Raw genomic sequence first — 23,084 nt, 5'->3', positions numbered from 1 at the left:
CTTGATGAAAGTTTGCTGGACTCGGTGGTCAGAACAGGAGGAGGGATTATTAAGAGAGAATCAACAGGAAGGATCGCCGTCATCAGAAGATGTGACCTCCTTCCTTTGTACAGTTACAGCCGTGATGATGCTCAGCAGAGTCTCACATGCAAATAGCCTGTCTGCATCAGCTGAGTCATTTGCATTTGTCCTTATTTCAGATGACAGCTTTTCTCTGTGGGAAACACACACACACACACTCATTCTGGGCCTCTTGTCTGCTGAGGGCCACAACAGAGACGTCAGCATTACCATAATGATGCTGTACATGTTGCTCCAGTGAATGTGGACCATATGGTGATGACGTGAAGAGGAGAAAGTGGTGAATGTGAGCTCAGCTGTGTAAGTGGTCCCATCGTTTAATGATTAGCAGGCTAAGCAGCCGTCGTCGTGAGAGTTTGCTTTCAAACAACAACCGAGCATTTTCCTCAATTACAGTTTACGCTTTTGTATTTTTTGTTGTGCTAACAGAGATCCCAGCTCTCCACCCCATGCTACAATATTTACATAAACAGCAGTGTCTCGGCTTCTCACCACAAATTGTCCTCTCTTGTACGGGGGCTTTCCCAGCTCCTTCCCTCCGTAGACACTACGGGAGGGTGGGAGGCCCTCTCACGGGCAGACACCCCAGGGAGCGAGGCAGCCCAGCAGGCCACCCAGCCCACATGAGTGCATGCATGCTCCCACATGAGTGTTTGTTTGGGGGCAGAGGTCTGATCCCTCAGAAAGTCCAAGCAGCCATAATCAACCCAAGCTGACAGTGCTGGACTGTGATGAATATGTGCTGTTAGAAAAGCCTGTTGGTATAGCTGGTTATCAGCTCGTCTCTATGTGTGAGTGTTTGTTGTTTCTACTTTTTAAAAATCAAGATAAGACTATTGGAGCAAATTTGCGGCTTTTAAAAATGTAACATGGGATATAAGCTTAGAAGAAAATTCATCTTTTCACAATTCATTTTGTACCACAGGCAAAGACTTGTGGCACAAAAGTGAAGTAAGTGTTTGATTTTCTGTGTTACCGGGCAATACAACAAACACTGTTTATGGGCTCTAGTAAATGTTAACTGTTGTGACACAGTGGCGTCTTGCAAGCCGCAGAGTTGTATAATTTCTTTATGATACAGCTCTGATAAACATTCGGCAGTTGTAGTTTAACCAACATTGTTACACCCACCATTTCATCAGATCTGTGACCGAGCAAATATCCAGACATCTTTAATCTGCTCCTCAAAACTAAATCATTCAAAGGTTGTCTTTGATTAAAGCTGTTTTGTGATTGCTGAAGACCAGTTTAGCTAACTAAGCTAGCTCATGATAGCTGCCTGTGGCTAATGTGTTGCTAATGCATCATTCTAAAGTAGTATAACTGTTTATTTAGTTACAAAGATTATACATAGATTATAACCTAGACTAACCTTGAAACACGAGCCCCGTGCAGTTCTCCAGGTGGTGATGTGAGTTTCAGTGATGGAGAAGCCAGTCTCTCCCCGTCTCCATCTCCTCTGCTTTATTACTCTCAGTTTTCCATTTGGAGGCATCGCCAAAAGGTGAAGGTGAACAGCGTAGATTGAGATTTAGAGCTCCATCCATCACAGGCCGACGACCCGCCCAGCCCAGCGAGGTCAGAGATACAAAATAAATCTATTTTGTAAAGAGGGAGTAAAAAACACACAAACCATCTTTTTTTGTTTTTAGCACTCGTGTGTCATGCATCAGAACTCTGTCTGTGGCAGCAGACAGACAGGCTTTTGAACTGTCTCACTTCACATGCCTCCGGTTTGCCAACATGTTTACCCAGTGTCATGGAGCATACTTGGAGTCGTGCTTACTTGTGTGTCTAATGGCAGGGATGTTAGCTCAGAGGGTCAGCCCAATGAGGGTAATGGCCACTATCAAAACAGAGGCCTTCTGGTGGCCCAGCAGGAGGTTTGGGTCGTATAGTCCCATGCTGGACCCTTGTTCTGGGCTGTTTGGAGGATGTCAGCAGCTTTCAAACTGTTTTTCCAGCAGAAGCAGCAGCAGTAGAGCTGATGGGCTGAACAGATGGAGGCCATGTTATGTGTGGAGGAGCCTGAGCTGTAACAGATAAAGCCCCTCATCCTCCGGTCTGTTTGTCAGCACTGAACAACGGGCCGCATTTTAGGCAGAAGTAGTTTATTGCACAAAGTGACATGAATTCAGACGTAAAAGTACAAAAGTTTTAACATCAAAATGCACAAAAGTAGAACTCATTATGCAAAATCCATTTCAGAATAATCTATTGTTGGATTATGAGGATTAAATCTTTAAGAATCAATTAAATGTTGCAGCTGTTGAAGGTGGGACTCATTTGCATTACTGTATATACTGCTGGGTAGCTTAATCCATCATAATACCTTAACTTATGTTAAGGTATTATGATGTAGAACAATAATTCACGCAATCCATTCAATGTCGAAAGAGGTGGATCAGCTCAAATGAGTTCTAGTCTCATGCTTTCATTAACACAGATTTTCTTCTGACTAGTTTGTTTGACTGCAATATAATATGCAACCATCAAACCCATCACTATCAGCATCCTCACTGCTGGGGGGGCACAACAGGACCACTGTGGGCTCCACTCAGGGTCAGCGCGGGGTCACCCTCCACATCTGGACATGTCATCAGCCCAACAGATCTGCACACAGACTGCCAATGTTCCTGCACCGAAGACAGACCAGTGTCTGACAAATTCACATTAAAATAAACATGTGGCATCACATTCAGTCACAAACAAACGGCCATGTGTGAGCTGCACACTGTAGCGACACATTATAAACAAGGTTTTGGTGAGGCCGACCGTCGGGGGTTTGGGGTCAGGATCTGGTGAAAGTAGATATGGAGAATAATTAGCATGTCAAGATCTATTACTTTCAGGTTAAGAGGTGGCGGTCACAGTTATCAGTGTCTGATATCTGCAGCAGTGAGCTTCTTAACTGATTGTAAGTGATCTAACAGATGTGGCTCCTGCTCTTCACTCTCACACCTTTTGAGTTGCGTACTTTATGAAAACAAAGTTATTTTAAACTGCTGATTTTGATTCGCATGTGAATCAAAGCAGTCTGAACCCAGCAGATATCCAAGACCATCGCTTACCAAACGCCGATTGATCGTCGCTCACCTGGCCTGTCTGGTGAGTCGTGCAACACATCAAAGTTTTGCACGACAGCTCCTAATTCAATATTCTCGTGTTCAGCCGTCTTCGCGCCCGTCTGTCTGGCATGTGTGAGTGTGGTGGGCATCTCCAATTTTACACCGTGTTGTCAGATCAAAGCGGGGGTCTGGCGCTGGCGGGTCACGGGACGGGTGTGTTGCACGCAGCGGCGTTCTCGGGTCATGTGCGAACCATCCAGCATGGCTGTCATCGGAGCATCCCCGGGGTGTGCTCTCGCTGACTGATGGCCTCGCACTGGAGCCCCGGAGACCCTCTGGACTGCATATCTAACGAGGGTTATTTTCCGTTCTTTACGGTGACTTTGGTCTGCAGATGGAATGCGTTTGCACACACAGGCGTGCTCTGTTACAGCGATAAAAAGCAGAACTTTAAATCTTAAAGCACAGAATTACTACAAAAATAGCAGAAGTTTCAGTTTTTTGTTTGCGAGGCATTTTTCGAGCTTGTGTTTGAGACAAAGGAACTTTAAAGTGTAACACTTCTCTCTATAAAAGGTAACAGGAGGAAGTCAAAGCAACGCCCCACAGCAACAGTTTGCGCTGATATCGAGCAGCTCCTCTCCAGCAGGAGGAATTCACCCTGGCAGATGGCGGGGCCGAGGCCCCCGAGGCCCCAGGCAATGCTACACCCTGGGACCCGGATACCTAATCGCGCCCCGTTGAGCCTCTCACCTGCTGCTCCACCGCTCACAATGTTATCTCATCTCCCTGACCTATTGTGGCTCCCATCGGTGATAATGACAGTTGAGAGACCCACGCAGCGCCGCCGCAGAGGCTCGCTCTCCCCGGAGAGAGGCCGGATCATGGGAAACCTCGGAGTAATCGATCTCTCCATCTCGCCTCCTCTGGTGGATCTCATTTCTTATCTTGACCTGCAGACAGCTACTGTGTAGTCTGCGTTTAAGGCACAGATTGCTTTGATTTCAGGGAGGCTATTCTTAGATTTGCATGCTCGGCTATTATTTTTTATGAGCTGGATGAGGTTTGGTCACTCAAACTCTTCGCCCCTTGTACACTACAGATAATGTAATGAGAGCAGAGGACTTTTGTAAATTAGCTACTGCACTTTTTTCTCAGATGGCAGAACAAATCAGTGTCTACGATCAAAAATGACACATTTAATGTTTATTTAAAGTTTTCTGGTGTCATTTCTCAACGGGAGAAGAGTTCCGCTCTTTGACCACGTCTCCCCACATGAACTGTCAGGCCATAAAGTTGCTGCCTTGGTTCACCACAGTTGCAATTTGAAAACCCAGTTTTCGCAAACAAACTTAACCAAACCACAGTGAGAATCTTCTTGTTGTTGTTGGCGTTTTCATTTTCCCTGAGAAAACACCGTCCAGTTCCTGTGTGACCTCGGTTCCCACCAGCTCAGTCAGATTTGTTACTGCGGCCCAGTTCTCACTGAGCTCTGCTGAATTATTAATTAGACTTTCACTGCTTTATTCTGAATATATATGAGACAAATTACTTTAACCTTTTCTAGTAATGAGGGTCAGAGATAATGGACAGCACAATTAGCTTTTTAGGCCCAGTACATTAGGACTATAGTACGTTGCTTTATAACATTATTCCTCCTTTAAAGGTATGTTACTTCTACAAATGTTTAAAAATGACTAGACCTGTGTTATGTATTTTGCTGAGCTGTGCACTTACACTATGCCAAATTTTTCCAACAATTTTCCAAAAAATGTGAAATTTGAATCAAGTTAATTCCTTTGGTCACCTGTCAATGGCGTCATATAGCCTTACGCATGCGTCAGCATCGTGGTTATCTGCAGAAAGCTGTCATAAATGGACGATTTATCCTGTTCTAAACCACATTTTTACTATAAATCTTTTCGATCTTGGTCATTTTAAACTATATATTCTAACCGGATGAAGGATTAATTAATCACCTGGTCTGTTTTTTGCGAGAGAGAAAACTTCAGTGGTAAAAACCTCCTGAACAATGAACACTGAAGGAATCCTAACTGGGAGAAGGTGTTTGCAATGAAGACAACGCTGCTTCACGACGTCGCCAAACTCCGTGTTTTGTTATTGTTTTGATTGAGAGACAAGAAGCGGCAGAAGATTAATTATTGTGCATTTAAAGGGGTATTCATTGGTAATGCACCTCTAAAAAGTTCACAAGAGACAGATTAAAAAAGGATGATGAAAGTTAAAGGAAAGGATAATGCCCATAATTTCCCATAATGCAATTCAGTAGCTCAACCGCTTCAGCATGTGGATGAATTAGATGTACTTGTGTGCTGTAAGAGTGATAAAACATGTGCAGGCTACAAATCACACTTGTAGCTTCACAACCCTGACAATACAGTTAAATGAGGATGTATTCTAAACCCTGTTGTGCTTATGTGCTGCAAATATAAAAGGAAAGGAGGTGAAGGGAGTTTCACAATGATCTGTTTCATGACCTGTTTCTATATGAAGAGAAAAGAGTATCTTCTGGTCTCGGTCTATTGCAGCTGAAGAGAGAACAAAAAAGATGAAATGGAGTTCTTTACATGACAGACAATGCAAAGAGAAACAGTGTGTTTTGTTCTCACATAAGAACTCGAACAGATTCGACCTACTAACCTTCTAACTTTCCCACTTTTGTTTTTGTTTTCAATGTATGAACTTTGTGATTCAAGAAATCTGGAAGATATTTCCTGCCTCCCCAGCTTGGCAGACCCACACACTCTAAATTAAATGTATATGTTGTGTGTAAGTTTACAAAATCTTTACATAATCATAAGATTATGAATATTTTCTTTAGTTTGGAAGACGCTAAACTGTAGCCTCAAACTAATTCAGAAAGCGGAGACGGCTGAACTTTTCCACTGACAGAAAAAGTTGAAACTTTGTTTTTGTGACACACATCACATCACAGAGTTGGATTTTCAAAATGGTGAGAAAGCTCACGTTTCACTGTCAAAAGAAAGTTTCCTCTTGATGTCAGTTATCTAAATTGTTGATGTAGACTGTTTAGGATGCACTTTCACAGAGACATTATACATTAACGGGTGATTCGAACGCACAGATCTCCATTAGAAGAACTTGAGAAGACCATCTAAATGGTGTCTTTGTGTGAAAAATGGAAGTGGAGAGAAATGGAGATCACGACCTCCCCGTCCTTAGTGGAAGTTACGGCCCCTTGCTAACATGCCCTTTTCTGCCGGCAAAACAAATTTTGCAGCGGGACCCAAACATGGTGGGGGGTTTCACCGTGAGAGGAGCTGGAGAAGTGACACTGCTGATAACCCTGTGCCATTGTGTGCCTGTCTGCCAGAACATCTCTGTTTCACTGCTGTATGTAAAACATGAGGGAGATAACAGCAAAACCCAAACATTCTTCAAAAGAAAAATAACAAATGATACATTTTCCCCTACCCTAAAACAAACAGTAAATGACCTTATCTTAAGATAGATTGCATATCTGTGAAGACCACCACAATTCAAAGAGAGGGAATGCAGATTGTTAAGCCTCTGGGGACAAAATGGCATTTTGTAACCTTTATGAAAATATACTTTGTTAAAAGAGATATAAGACTGATATGTGTTTACAGACTTAATACAGCCTAAATGCACGTTATGGAAAATCCTTGAGGCCTATTAACTGCATCATACACTGGCAAGTGGCATATTTAAGATAGATGCGCTTTAGCTAACGTTAGCCCCCTAATTAAGCTAACGTTGGCTCTGTTGGTTCAACCCTAGAAGTCCTCTTTAAATTCCTCCCAAATGCCAGTCTGTTGCTCAGTAGGTCATATTGTAGGCCAGGGGTCTTCAACGTTTTTCAGGCCAAGGACCCCCAAACTGATAGAGAGATGGAGCAGGGACCTCCTACTATATATATATATATTGTATAAAATTGTGTTTTATATTAAACTGGGCCTAGTGCCATGTATAAACATACCTTGTTATTGTGCATTCAATACTAAGCTATTCAAATACACAGGTTCATATATTCATGTTTTTATTTTAAACATGTGCAAGGTACAGTGAGTAGGGTGGCCGTGCCACTGCCATTTATAAACATACCTTGTCAACTGATACCAATGCCAATATCAACATTGTCTGTCAATTGCATGATAATCATGCATACAAGCTATTCAAATAGACGTTTTTATTTTAATAAACATAAATGTGAAAACTAAAATGAGTGATGGCCTATTAGTGCCACTACCATGCATAAACATACCTGTTATCTTTCATACAATACTGAACTATTAAAATAATGGACAGATTCATGTTTGGGGAAAAAAAAATTACGGTGTACGTTTACTAAAACGCTGGGTTATGTTTCTACTGTCGGTACGGGGCTAGTCCGGCTTAGCATGTCCGGCTAGTTAGCCGGACATGCTAACCTGGTTCTGCTCGAGACACAGAGGTGACTTCAGTGACAGTCTTCTTGTTACATTACCTGAGCAAATGCCCAAACTCAAGAGAATCAGTGTATTGTTGCTGTAATGACAGCGAATAACCTCAACACTGGTCTATCTGACAACACTAAAGTCACAGAGGAGGCTTCCCTTCCATCAAACACATCTCTGTGGTTCATCCAAGAGCCACATCCTGCGCTCCCATCCCATCAATAATAGCAGAATCAATTTGTTTGCTTTGCACTTATCATGTGGAAAAAAAGTGACTCATTTAATGACACACACATGGAAAGAAAAAGAAAATTAAAGCCGCTCCGCATCCTAGCGAGTTGGCCCCAACATAAACAGAGATCTGTGTAGCGGGAATAAACTTCCTCTGCTTGCACTGGTGCACACACTTCCTGAGGGGATTGAGCGATGCATCAGATTGAACCCCGTTCTCCATGAAGGCTGGAAGTGTTTGACTCTGCTGGCAAATGAGCCAACGAGGCAAATTCAAACCACATGCTGATCCATGTCCTCCTGTTACTGTATGTACAAAACAAAATGGATGTTTTATCTACGGCTCTAGGGAGGGCCCACTAGACTGAAATATCTCAACAACTATTCGATGGATTGCTACAGATATTCAAGGTCCCGAGAGGATACATACTATTGATTTATGATCCTCTGACTGTTCCTGTAGCGCCACCAGCAGGTCAAAAGGTTCTCTTCTTCAGGAAGGATTTTGCGCAGACATTCATGGTTCCCAGATGATATATTCAAATGATTTTTGGTGATCTGCTGGCTTTTCCTCAAGCATCTCCTGACCTTTCATCTAGTGCCGTTATTGGACCAAATACCTGCACAACTAATGACATTGCTGTCTTCTATAAGCGTCTTTGAATCCTTTCCTCGGTGCTGTTTGCTTAAATTAAAGCAGCCAATGAAACACAGCCATGGCTCGGTTTCCCACAATGATGATTTTCCTCCCTTATACATGATCTCGGCGCTGAGATGTTTGCTGAGAAACATGTCTGTTACTTTATTGTTATGGCGAAAGCGGATTAACTAGCTGTTTCTACTAATTCAGCGTGTTCTACAGTTTATTTTTGATTTCCTGCTCCATCACTGCAGATTATTATCGCCAGTGGCAGCAGCCCAACCGCAACAAACCCTTGACGACGAGGGTCCATAACCTCAGCACCCTGAGAAACACTATATCCCATCTGAGAACGCACAGCACCAAATAATTGGAGACATGATTGGGGAACAGTAGATATGTGTGAGTTTTAGCGGCCTGGGGGGAGTCCTACCCAGGGAGACTGGAGAGGAAGCTTTGCAGATGGAGGTCAGAGTTGGGCTGCTCACATCCTACTCACTATTTGTCCTGGTATTCCAATCTCCGCCAACACACAGACAGGATTGAGGATACTATCCAGGGAATGATCTCATAAGGTCTTCTTTTTTTTACAATCAACACAACTTCATGAGGGTAAAAGCGTGAAATGACACGTAGCATACCACCGGGGTTTAAGAAGACCTGTACAATTGTGGTTATTGGAGTAAACTTGAGGTCTTATACAAGTCAAATAAAGCTGTACAATTAGAAATAGTTGTTTGTCATCTACAAAGGACTCCAGATGCAACATAAGAGCATGACTTGGCAAGTGTTAACGTCCTCAAAGGCTCTGAAAACCCTCCAACTGATGTCCATCGTTCCCATACATCACGTCCTCCTGTGATTTCTTTGCAGGACTTGTTTTATGTTATTTCCAGGCCGCTGCTGAATTAGGCTTGCAGAAGATAAAGTTGGCCAATGTTATGTTTTTCATGGCTTGAATCGGCCATCCTCAGATGTTAAATGTACTCTGGACTCAGAACAAGAGTAGTGAAAAAACTGTGTGTATGTAATGATTGAGAGGTCACTAACTAATTCTTGGTCTTCACATAGCTCTGTGTACGTATGTCATTAAACCAAAAGTCTACTCATTCCTATGGGAACCTCCGTGATTTTTGATGTGTTTGTGCTTACGGGTTTTTTTAATCTGGAATTTGCCTCGAGTACATTGACAAATTGTAACTTTTGTGGAAGATTTTGAACATACTGCACATTGTGCATCAAATGATAACTTGCTGTGGAATAAGCCGATTGACAACTGATTAGCACTAGTAATATACCAAACTTTTCACGTTGAAAAAACTCGTCTAACGTTTGACTGAATGGCGAAAAACACACAAAATTAACTTTACTCCCATATCTGTGGTGGTGTTTCTATCAGTACAGACATGCATTTCCTTACGTTGAACATTAGGGGCCGTTCTCTGTATAGTCCCACTAAACGGAATTACGGACACGAAACAAAACTGTGTGGTAACGAGGCTAACTAATGTTTACTAAATACCAACACCACTATGATATGTAGTTTTAGTATTTTGATATTACAGTAAAAAAAATATCTAACATGATATTTTAAGACATGCAGCTACAAAGGTAAAATCAGTCTCTTCCTGGTGACGTGACTGTGTTCACGTTGGTCATGGGGAGACACGTCAGGCTAACATATAAGGTCAACACCAATGGAGCAGCAGCGATGACCTGGGAAACCAGGATCTCTTCCGTCAATACTGCAGAGACAAAGAGATGTCAGAGGACGGCGACCCTTTCCTGCTAATCAGAGGGAGGAAAAGACTCCTCCCTTCACCTCTGCTCAGACCAGTGATGAGGTTTCCATGTTTGTGTTGGCTCACGGAGGTATGACGCTACCTGTATCCTTTCTGGCAGAAGACAGGGACACAGAGACATATCTTTAGGCGTCCAGTCAAGTTTGTTTATCATCCCCTAAATTTTGAGTGAATTTCCTTTCTGTCGGTGATGTTCGATTTGTTTAGGCATGGTACGAAGATAATTGTCGGCGTACAATGAGTGCGGTTATAATTTAGTTTCCTGCCACATTGTTTTGCCCACATTCTCACATAATTTAATCCATAAACAAAGTTCTTGTGAAACACAAGCGACATACACATACACAAGAAAAACTGTCCCAAATCCATGTCGTGTCGTCGTGTTTTACCTGCTAGCATGGCTCCACCACTTTGATCAAGACTGAAATACCTCAACAACTACAGGATGCATTGCAGTGGCTGTACGGACATGCAAGGACCCCTCAGAATAAAGACGACATGTCTTGACAACCACTGGATGGGTTGCCGTGAAATTTGGTAGGGACATTCATGTCCCCTTCAGACTTTGGTGATTCCTTCATCCCATAATTTATGACTTAATACCTGCAAAACTAGTGACACTCGCATCCCTTTATGTTTAGCGCTAATTAGCAAACGTTAGCATGCTAACATGTTGAATTAGGATGGTGAGCATTATATCTTCTCAATATTAGCATCGTCATATAAGAATATAAGAATTCTGATTTTAAACATTTTTGTAAAAACTCTGAGCCAGCCTTAAAAGACAAGTGAGTCATGAGAATGCAAAAAAAAAGATAAGAGATGGAGAACATACTCATAGTCTTTTGAATCCCTTGATGGATTCACTGATATGATATGAAACTCTTTGTGCTTTCCTTTATCTTCTTCAACAATAGCTCTATAGAGAGACGACCAGGGACTTTGAGGAGTTCTTTTCAAACATTACGGCCAACCATTGGCTGAAGATGGATATCTAAGTATGATTTGACCTGTGCTTCCTTCATGTCGGCTGAAGTTTAAGATTTTCTTTCTTTCATTTGACCCGATCAGCTTGGCCGTGGGCTGTGACCCCGGTAATGTTATACAAATGTCATGCGTCACAGCACTGACAGGCGGGCCTTTGGCCTGCGACCACTATCGCAGAGAGGGACCTTTGTAGAAACACAGAGAAATGAACAATGGTGTTTTACGGATGAGGTCAGGAAGAAAAAAAAACATCAAGACTGTTGGGGAAAGTTTTCTGCCCCTGCAAATTTAACAGCTGAAAGTTTGTAATCTCTGATGCATGCTATATTTATCACTTGAGTTAGCTCTTCCTTTATGCAACGCTTGAGAGGAACAAAGATCTTTGTGTTGCAGTTCTGTGTGGTTTAATGTAAAATGTATCACATGCCCTTTATGGCCATTCATTCCGTAAGCTTTGATGTTCACGGTCCGATGTGAAAAACTTGTGATTGTGAAAAGCTCTGTGGAGAACGTTGTCCCCGACATGCTCGGTGTTGCCACTATGACATATAATCCTGTCCATTAAGGTTTTCAGATACAGTACGCCTATATTGAATGAAAACCACACCGTCCTAACATTTTGTTACAATAAGGATGTGAGCAGCTCACCAGAATCAGCGGGATATCCTTCAGCCAATTGAAGCGAATGGTTTATTGCCCATTTAGTGCATACTGAAATAACTTGTGATCAAAGACTTTAGCAGAGTCACATTCCTCTGCAAGCCTCACCTCAAAGGAAATGACTCACAGTCCAGCTACAGTAAACAGTGAGGGCAACAAGCTGTGCTTTTTACCTCGTCTCATTTCTGCTGCACCCTGAGGCTTTGAAGCTCCGCAGCTGACACCGTCCCCAGACATTGAAGTGTCTTATTATAGTCACTGTTTATTGGTCAAGATTTAGCAGAAAAAAACCCCAATGTGAGCAAGGAATGATGGGAATGATGCCCAAATATTGTTCTTAAAAATAGTGTACATAAATTTACTCAAGTGTTGCAATCAAGTTCAGATTTGCCGTAAATCTGTAAAGATGAATGAATAAAATCAGCACAGTTTAATGGTGCTGTGCTTTAGTGATGGAAGAAGTATACAGATACTTAGTAAAAGTACCAATACAACTATGTAGAAATACTTGTCATCATTGTTAAACAACCACCTTTGTCATCTGACATAACTCAGGCAGAAGGTTCACAGATGAGCAAACAAGTAACACAAGTAACATTGGCTAACGATAGATACATTAGCTAACAATAGCTACGTTAGCTAACGTAGTGTACACTTGCTAACGTAAGATAAATGAGTCGACTACCCATACAGCTAGCTACTTAGCTAACGTTATTTAGCCCAGCGCTGTTATCCGTGGTTAAAGCAATCAAACTAAAAAGTGTTGAATGTTGTAATCTTTGAATGTTACTACGCGTTGTCACTGGCTGGCATGAGCCACGTGTTGTATTAGCACATCACAGTAAGCTTGGTTGATATTGAAATATTTCAATAAATTAGGTCTCTACTGGATGACTGAATTAGAAAGACTGCACACACAAAAGTTGCGTAATTGACGTCTCACGTGAAGCTACAATGCCTGTCTTTCATACCTGGATAAACCACATCAGGTAAGATAACGTTACTTTTGTGCATGTAACATAAGCTAAGTTAGCTAGCTAGCTAGCAAGCCAAGGTAACGGCCGTATTGGTGAAGGCCATTGTGCGAGACGAGAGATATAGGTCACTGATCAGTTTTAGACTAAACTAAATAGTACTACAACAAATCTATGACAAACTGCGACTTTCTTAACTTTTCAATTGAAAAAACATTATGTGTAATTCATGGTACAATTAAAACAGGATCAAAAAAATATTTGTCTCCTGCCATCGACTAAAATATATATATATGTCCCATGGGGGACACCGCAGAGGGAGGGACTTCGCCTCTCTATTGACAGGTGACCAAATGAAACACACCTTGGCACCTTGAAAAACATTTCTCTGGGTTGAAACCATTTGGGATAATTACTTTAAAAATATGTTACATAGGTCTCGTCATTTTTAGAATTATAATGCAAAAATGTTACGTAATTTCTACCTTTAAAGTAGGAACTTGTTCTGCAGAAAACTGTCCCTTTACTGATATAACTAGTTTAGTCCAGTGGTTTCCAACGTCGTTTAGGGTCGTGAGCTCATTAGCAGGAAATGAAAGAAGAAAAAACACAAAGTTATCCACAAATCTTTCATCTTTTGGATTGTTCTGTGATCTTTGATTTTTACAAAAAATATTTGATCATTTGACCTCTTTTGGCCTCAAGCCCCTCTTCTCTCTTTGGTAGAAAAAACAACTCACAGACATCTGACACATGACAGTGGACAAGTAAAGTACCTCAAACTTGTACGTTACTAACATTTACTAGTAAATGTACTTAACCTGAACTACTGCTTGTTTGTTTGTTTACCTGGGAACCATCTAATATTCAAATTAAACTAAATCTGATCCGGACTCTGATGCTTAAGCGGATTCTGGAGTTGCTGTGCTATCAGAAGCAGAATAAAGGCTTGTTTTGTTACTGATCCCAGAGCCTAAAGTCCTATTTTATGTCCTCAAGAACAGACGGCTTAGTGATGCAGCAAGCTGCCATGGAAACTGGAGTTGTGTGTTGTGCTGTTTGTGTCAGAGATCTGCCCTTCTGCCCTGACCCCTTCCCTCGGTGGTGGCACACTTTCCCCGGGGGATTTCACATACAACATCTGCCCCGTCTCCCCCTTCTCCCCCTGACCCACCCACTACAAAAGCCAGAGAGCTTCTGGACGGGCTTTTCTCAATAAAGGCCATCCTCCACACACCTGCTGAGAGGGTCAGAGGCCATGATCCAGGCACACCATCGTGACCTGGCATGACATTCTTATACAACACAGCAAAGGAGAAAACATTCTTACACTTATTGAGAAAAGAAGCAACTTAAAACAATACCTAAAAGTCCGCTGAGAACAGGACTGACCTGGTATTTATCTAAAACATTACATCGGCTTCTCACAACACTTTCCCTCATCATGTTCCCAGGTTGTAGCGTCTGGCTGCTCCGTCATGTGACCGCTGAGTGTAGAGACAGAAGGAGAGTTCCCTGTGGTGTCTACTCGGGCTCTTTGCGCTGCCTGCTGCCTTGCCGGGCCCTAAAGGAATCACCCGGCTCTCATCAATCTGCCTCCACATTCCACAATAGCTGACAAAGGGACTCCACTCTCTCCGTGGCAGATGGCTTCGCCTCGGGCTGTCCACGCCAAGCTCCCATTGTCTAGGCTCCGGGGTTTGATGCAGGGACCTTTGCTCCTCCTCCTCCTCCTCCTCCAGTGTCACAGAAGGATACTGGGATGCAGAGTCAAACCTCTAAGTGTTTGGATGGAATCAACAAAACATCTGCTTTTTTAAAATATATATTTTGATATAGCTGCACTGCATGTTGCTGCATTTATAAGAACTTAATGTAAAACAATCTGTTTGGGTAAATGAATGAAGCATCTGTGCTCCCGACAAAAAGCTGTGATCTCCCTGGATTATCCTGATTCCCACAGGAATACAGGAGGAGAGCGTGGCCCCTGCAGGCAAACAGCAACACGGTCTCACCGTTTGTGATCATACTGGAAATCTTTCGTTGTCTGCAACTGAGAAGCATCGAGCCAAAATACAGAAATGTTTTAGGAAAAATATAAAAAAAACATATTTGAGGTAAAGTTTTTTGGTTTTTCAATCCGATCCCACGGCCAGAATCGTGATCTTGGATGGATCGTAGTTTTTTTTGTATGAACCATAATGAAGCAATAAGACTTATTAGTATTAGATCCACCTACCTATAGTACAAAAACCCCAAACCTTTGGGTTTTAAGATGCAGTTTGGTTAAATGTCTTGTAACAATTTTACGGCCTTTTCTTTGCAGCTCTTCTCTTCCTGAAAGTGGAGGGAAGTGAAGTCTCCTTTATGAAGAAGGGATTGATCCTTGAACGTGCTCACTAAAAGCATGCAGGAGCCTTGACCGACTCCATTCAGCAATTAACATAAAGCTGCCTATCCATTAGAGAGCATGCAGCCCCAGTTTTTTTTTTTGTGTGTGAGGGAGCCGGCTATGTTTAACACATCTGTTGTCTCCTATGTCTGAGCAACCCACAGACAGGTCTGTTCACAGTGATCCTTTTATTCATGTCTGAAAAGACCTATAGGGGCTCCTGATAGATGGCCTTCCTTCCAATGAAAATGGCAAGCCGGATAATGGGAAGAATGGGGAACCAGCAGTCCAGCACACCCCCGTCTCCAAGCCCCTAAACATCCTCTTAAAGGGCTCCTTTTAAACAGTCTGATGCTGAGCCTAATCACATTGAAAGGACAAACCCTGTTGAGCAACTTTTATTTCCCGCTTCTAGAGCTGGTGCTTTTTCCTTTAACATCTCAAACAAATTAGGAAACCTTCGTATGCAAAAAAAAAAAAAAAACACTTGTCAAAGTTAACTTCCCGTACAAATTTAGAGCAAGTCTTAAACAGAAAATCGGTAAAATAAAATAAAAAGGGGTCAGTGTGCAGCTTTTTTTTTTGTAGCTTTGGAATATGATATTGACAACTATGTTTTGATTCGCGTATAATCACCTGAAACTAAGAATTGTTGTGTTTTCGTTAGCTTAAAATGAGCCGTTTTATATCTACATAGGGAGCGGGTCCTCTTCACAGAGTCCCCCATGTTTCTACAGTAGCCCAGAAGGGACAAACCACACACTGGCTCTAGCAAGAGCCTTTCACGTCTTTATGTTACACTGAAGGCCACCGTAGTCCTCTGACACGCTAGCTGCGTTATCGTGAGCTGTTAGAAACTGTTTCGTTAATCCGCGTTTCAATATCAGGAGTTAAGCGCATTGGGAGAAACATGTATTCATTTAGTCTGTTTCTATTAGTGTCAGATTCAGAATCAGATTTTTCTTTTGTCGATACACCAACTTTTCTGATGCAGCCAAAAGTATAAACATTATTTCTGCCAATATTTAGATTTTTGTGCAAATTAAAAAAGTGCAAACAGGTGCAATGAAAAATACTTGTAGATATAGTTAGTTTCCACTGGATCAAAAAGGGCAAGGGGGTTGATTCTGAGAACATGTCCCCATTCTGTAGTTTTTTAATCCTATCAGCCAAACACGAGTGTTGGAAACAGAAAATACTGGCCACATTCCTAAAACAGAGGCCTGGGTAGTGTAACTGAGGATTAAGAACATGAGGTCAGAGTCGATGGGAGTGGAGGGTTCGGAGGGTCAGAGGATGTTTACCGCAGCGCTTCAGCATCAGTGATCAGGACAGTTCTGGGATGGAAAGACAATAGACAAAACAATGTCCTATTTAAAGATGGGTCACTGGTATTTATAAACCAGCGAAGAGGCCAGAGGAGGTGGGATGGAACTTGTAAAACGACATTTAACGCTTTCGGTTTTCAGGAATTGTTCGGTTTATTGTTGTACATTCCCTGTTACACCCAGTCTCTAAATATATTGGATTAAAGATATCACAAATTGCATTTTCAGGTGATTTTATGGCGCTTATCTCTCTCACTAACGAGCGCTCTAATGCTCTTATCAGAGTAAATCCAGGGATCCGGCGGTCTCATCCATTTATCACTCTAAGCTCTTATTTTGACATGTCTAAGGGGCCCAATAGAGCTCGTTACACCAGTTAAAAACAGAGATAAATTCAACCTGTCACAACAGTTACAGCAGACATTAGCGTGCAGCCCTGGCAGCTGATGATATCTTTACTCCTTTGATTTCAGCAGCAGAGCGGCGGCTCTTATCTCGAGGATGATCCCGACACGCGAGGCTTGTTCATTTTCACGGTGGTGTGCAGTCCCGAATGAGTCCCGTGTGTTATTCCTGCAGACAGAGATATTCTCTTCATTGTCTCTCTACGTGTGAGATCCTTCTTTTAAATCAAAATAGACACTTGTGGACCGAACACAATGGGCGGCATTGTTTCTCCCTGAAAGGGGAGCATGTGCTTTGCTAATGCCGCACTCGCAGCAGCCAAACCTCCGGGACAACTTCGACATTCAGCCTTTGATTAGGCAGCAACGTTATGCATGGATGACTTCCTCCAAGGTGCCTGGAGGTTGTGGGAAAGGGCCACTGAGTAAGTGTGGCCTCAATCGGGGGGCCGGTCCTGCCTCGCTGAATGGCCTACACAGACTTTAATGATACTGGGCCGAGTCCAGCCGAGCCAGAGGGGAGAGGGGGCTCACCGGGGATCACATGACCAAGACTGTTGGAACCTGACGGGAGAGACATAACTCTGCTTGTGTGTGTTTAAATAGACATGAAACCTCACTGCCAAGCCCACCCAACAAACACATTCACATATGCATAAGCACACATGCACACACACACATTCACACAGTTGGGTGGCATGCGTGTTGGGCTCCTCGTTGAGCTCTGACTTATCTGAACAAAGACAAATTGATGTCATGTTGAAGACAACAAGCTTCTCTACAATATAAACGAGGGTTGTGGCCATGGTAATGTGAATAAATGTGGACATTTTTAATATTTTAAGACAACACAATAGCCGCCCTTTGCAGAACATTTTCACAGTTTTTTCGAAGCCAAAACATTAGAAAAATCTCATTCTATGTTTGGGGTAAAAATCAATGAATCTCAGCTTGGCATTCTGCCTTCAGTCACCAGAGCACAACTGCCTGATAGCATTAACGTAGAGATCCGCACCAAGGCCTGTTGGCTGCAAACAGACTAACACAAGCTAACAGCGCAGGGTCTGGTCCTGGAGCAGGGCCAGGGGGCTGATCCGGGGTCAGTGCTGTTTGTGCCCAGCCTGATCTCAGCATATCTGCGGTGGCGTGAGGGCTCCGCCACAGACGGCCTCCTATTAAACAGTGTGATTAGCGTGGCGCCCGTATGGAGGCCTGCGAGGGTGGCGGGTCGGCTGCCTTCAGAAGGAGATTAATACAGCAGCGCAGGCCGGGACGAGCACCTGCCGTCCGTTTATTCAAAGAATGGGCTCGAGATCTAACACTGTCTGTGTGACATGAAATAACTCGATAAATTCTTGGCTGAGGTACAGCAGTGATGTTCTATCTGAGAATAAATCCAGAGAATAAAACCTCACACTCTTCATGTGATTTATTTCCTGATATCTGTGACACGATCTCTTCTATCCCAGTCCTGCCATGCAGCATTTGGGTCCCGACCTAACCTGCTCCGGTCATGGATGTGTCCCATGGGAAATCAGAAAGGCTTGTAAGCAGCACTAATGCTACAGTTTCCCACGGATACTACAAGAGCTGGACGCGGCCGATACACTGAGAGGTCAGCTACGAATCATGTTTCTGACACTAGCGTGCGGAAATACTTAACGTTTCAGAAGCCCCATGAACAGGATTTATTTTCAATGAGCACATGATTTACATTTACAGTTTGAGAATTTTGGCAGATGGGAAAAATGCCGACATGCTAAATCCCTGTTCTTTTCACAAGCTCCTGACAGCAGAACAAGGCCTCCGCTAATCCATTTAATATGAGAGGATCAGCCCAGTCGGACCCCACCGCAAGAGATAAACCGCCGCTCTGTGGGACGGAGGCCGCTCTTGGTCCCCCACGGCTGGAGCCGGGCCAAGCCTGGTGCCGGGAACTAATCCTGGCCATAAAAAGAAGGGATTCCCTCAGCTAACCAGGTTGGACAGTCTGGGAGGAAGGTGCGTGTTTGCGGAGTCTGTAATGAAGCAGGATTTCCTGACAGGTGTTCTGTTCAATACACACCATGTGTGCAGCCCCTGCATTGGCCCATTTAGCCATTATCCTTTAATACTGAGTCCTGCTGTTGTCATTTAACACCACATATTAATAGCAATTTACGGATCATGAAAATAAATAACAGCTGGCAAAGCTGGAAAATGATGCGAGATCACAGACAAATGACACGAAAGACAAGTTAGGTAGAAACGAAAAAAAACCATCTGTTTTAACTTGTGTATTAAGTGCTAAATGTTCACCTATTTACCAGCATTTACCACATGGTCTCTCACTGTTTTCACATAGCAGTGAAGTCATTTAACTGCCCCACAGTCACATCTGCTTTTCATTGTCATGGCTCCTTAATGTTGCAGTATATCAGCCCGCTCCGAAAACAATAAGACCACGACTGAACTTTGCCGCTCCGCGTTACCAAAACATGAATTCAAATCCACACGAGTCTTAAAAACAACAAGAAAAAAAGATTGAAATCTTGTAGACGGTTAATTAATCTCACTGGTTGCTCATAGACCTCTGGCTGCATTAAAATCCTAACTAGATGCAGATGGAGTTGTATCGTGGAGTTGATTGACGGAGGGTGTCACAGTATCAGAAGAGCATATTGTGATAAAAGCTCAGGGGGGAACCAGGCACCTCAGAAATGTCCGGGCCTTTCCTGACGGGGAATGTTCGCGGTAGTTTCCTTTGGGCCCGCTGGGAGAGACCACAAAGGCCCCGGGAAGCGAGGAGGTCGCAGAGGGTTGGTCGTTTCTAAACAGATTAAGTAACAGGACGCTCTGATGAGGGAGACCCAAGGGAGTCCAGTTTACCTGTGGAAGAAATGTAGTGTGAATGGAGGAATCACAAAAGCCTCACTGCACCGATGCTCCATGTATCCTATGACCGAGATAGTATTCATTGTTTTAGAGATGATACATAAGTTGCATTATCCCTGTTTAAACATTCCGCCTGTTTGCCCATAGATTATCCATGTGGTTTTAATGTGAATTTAATGTGACGAGCAAAGTCTTTTCTTGTTTCATAACTCTGCAGCTCAATGATTCACTTCTGTAAATATTTGACTCTTGTAGGAAGCACGAGGGCATCTGGATTTGAACCAGAGACGTCGTGATCTGCAGTTAAATGCTCCACCACCCCCTCTGATAACTTCCCTATGATAAAAGGAAGTTCAATACTGATAAATACTCTGCTCAAGCAAGTTAGATCCTTCACAGAAACTAGTTTTCTCCAAATAAGAAGTGAAAAATAACTTGTGAAATAACACAGTGTGTAACGCCCATATCACACTCAGTGTACCCTCAACTCTCTCTCTCTCTCTCTCTCTCCCTCATTTTCACAGTATCAGATCCCACAGCCCTATTCTTCCACCATAATACACTCACAGATCAGATCTCTGCACCTCTTCATGCTCCACAACACAAAGGCCTCCCCGCAACACTGGGGAGAAAAGAGACAACAAATAGGGAAAAAACATGCCAGTCTCTCATAATTTGGGGCCTATTCACCCACTAAACGGATCTCAGTTCGAGTTGAAAGTGTCGATCAGCGTATGTTCCCAGAACAACAAGAGGAGGCGCAAAGAGAGAGAGTGCTGGGAAGCATTAGGCTGACGGAGTGGAAGTAGGGCAGGAGCAGGGGGTGACGAGCAGGTCTGAACAGTTATGCAAATAGCTCGTGTTCGCCTGGTTATGGAGAGAAGAGTGAAAAGGGAACAATTATAATGGGGGGGGCACTTTAAAATTGGACATCAACCACCAGCCGTGAGTGTCCTGTTGTCTTTGGATCTAAAGAGTCGTGTCTTTCTTCTCAACTCGGCTTGTTTATTTAGCCTAGAAATCAAGTGTAAACTTTATCGCTGCTGACACATCCTCCGAAATATCTGAAGTCATCCTGTCCAACTACATCCTGTGATTACAGAGAAAACTAGTCAGATTATGCACACCGCCTCTGCAATGGCTCACCCATTTCTATTTAAATGAGAAAGGGCCCGATGAGAGAACTCCACCACAAACAATTAAAAGTACCTCAATGCCCCTTTTCTTTGTCTGCTGAAGCCTCCCATTGTACGTCTCAGTGAGGTAGCTACACCGGCCACAGACAACGAGAGACGGAGTACTGGTGGAGAAAATGGCCTTTACTTCAACACAAGGAACCTTTTCACAGGCTTGTTTCTAACACACATGCAACCACCAACCTCTTCAAATTCACATTATGAAATGGAAATAAGTCAAAGTTGTCAGCAGCTTTTAGAGGTCCCATGAGTTCAGTGAGCTCTGAGTAGAAATATAAACCTGAAGGTCTCCAGTGAATATCTAGTTTCCAACAACACGTGGTTCTGTAGAGAGTGGAGACGTTTGAGAAGACTGGTACCTGATTTATTTTATTTCTGAGTGGCTCACAGATTAATCCCAAATTAAAGATGGTTTACGTGTCTTTATATTATTATTGAACAGAAGAAATGACGTTCAACGTGTCCAGGCTTGTCAGCGTGTAACCCGACACTCTCTTCAGCTCTGGTTGATCATTTACAGTTCAACCAAATCAAGCTGCTTTACAAAACTAAAGGAATCTGCCACAGTAAATAAAAACAGTACATATATGTATATTTCTGTGACCGTATTAGTGTCGCTGTCGTTTTTATTATATAACTGTTTTTATAGTTTTACAAAAATAAGGTTTTACACACAAATTACATGATGAACTGATAAATAACAGTGTGTAAACTTCCTCCACAATGACCCCCTCCAACAATAAAATGCTGCTAACACACAGATGCATAATGGAATAATAAACTTGTACTTATACTTAATTAAGTGACACTTTTTTCCATTTGCAGTATTGCGACTTCTATTTCAGTATCTGAATACTTCGTCTGCAGCATGATACAATATTGTGCCAGTATTGATGCTTCAGAGAGAAAGAAGAACACGTATGCAGCCTTTTGCATCATCATTATCTCATGCATTATGAAGTTTTATCTAATTCCACAGGTTCACTGCGTTTAGCTGAAGCAAGTCCATTCAGACTCTCTGCAGGTCAATAGAAGCGGGAGGTATTTATCTGTCTGTCGGGCAGCTGAAGCGTTCTCAGCCTTCGGTCCTCGGAGAGTTTCCTCTAATGTTGCATGAGGAGGGAAACTGACACCGAGATCTGAGGAGGACGCTCGGTCCCCTGGCTCTCGCTTCTGGTGTGAGCTGTAATCCAGTCAGAGCCGGTGTGTGCATGCTGGGAAAATAAACAGAACCGCAGACTGATCCCGGTTCACGGTGCCGTCTCATTCAATTTGTTCTATATAGCTCTTGTTCACACTTTTCATCATGTTGCTTTCGTTACGACGAAAAGAAACGACCATGACTTATCCGAACATGCGTTAAAGACACACAGCGAGTCTCTGCTAGCTCTGAACTATCTTGAAATTAATAAAACATATGTTTACATTAAGGTAATGCCACTAAATCTCCCTGTTTGATGTTTTACAGAACAGTTATAACTCTTACATTTAGTTTGACGCCCTGAAACACTCATGTGATCCTATATGAAGGAAGGAGATATGGATACATTAAGGAAATGATCCAAGAGTCTAGTATGCAGGAGATCTAAGACTCATTCAAATATGAAAGGCTGCAATCGAGTAGATTTGAATCCGTAATAAACAAAAGCTTCAGAACCACACTGGGGACCATCCAGCATGAGGAATGTTAAACAGACAGAAGATGAATGGAAACACGAGTTGAAAAGAACGATGTGGCTTCCAGCTAATGTCTTCCATGTTGAAGAGTATCGAGTTATAACTGACATCTCACAGAGCTGAGTGCGCACATGTGTTCTCTGCTTTTGCGGCGTGTATCAGCGACTAAAAGAAGAGATATTTAGTGCTGAAACGATGCTTTCAGGACAGTTAGTGGGCTGTTGTGACACTGTGGTCCCAGTGCATGCTGGGATCGTTTACCTGCTGTAGGCTATGTGCATCACACGTCATCGTCTCTGTAAAAGCAGGAACTATAAATAACTTCTCAGAC

This window comes from Anarhichas minor, unplaced genomic scaffold (assembly GCF_050575085.1).
Source record: "Anarhichas minor isolate MPS153535 unplaced genomic scaffold, ASM5057508v1 ptg000007l, whole genome shotgun sequence".
In the NCBI taxonomy this organism is placed as follows: domain Eukaryota; kingdom Metazoa; phylum Chordata; class Actinopteri; order Perciformes; family Anarhichadidae; genus Anarhichas; species Anarhichas minor.
The sequence above is the reverse complement of the archived record's forward strand: the minus strand, read 5'-3'. Positions refer to the sequence as shown.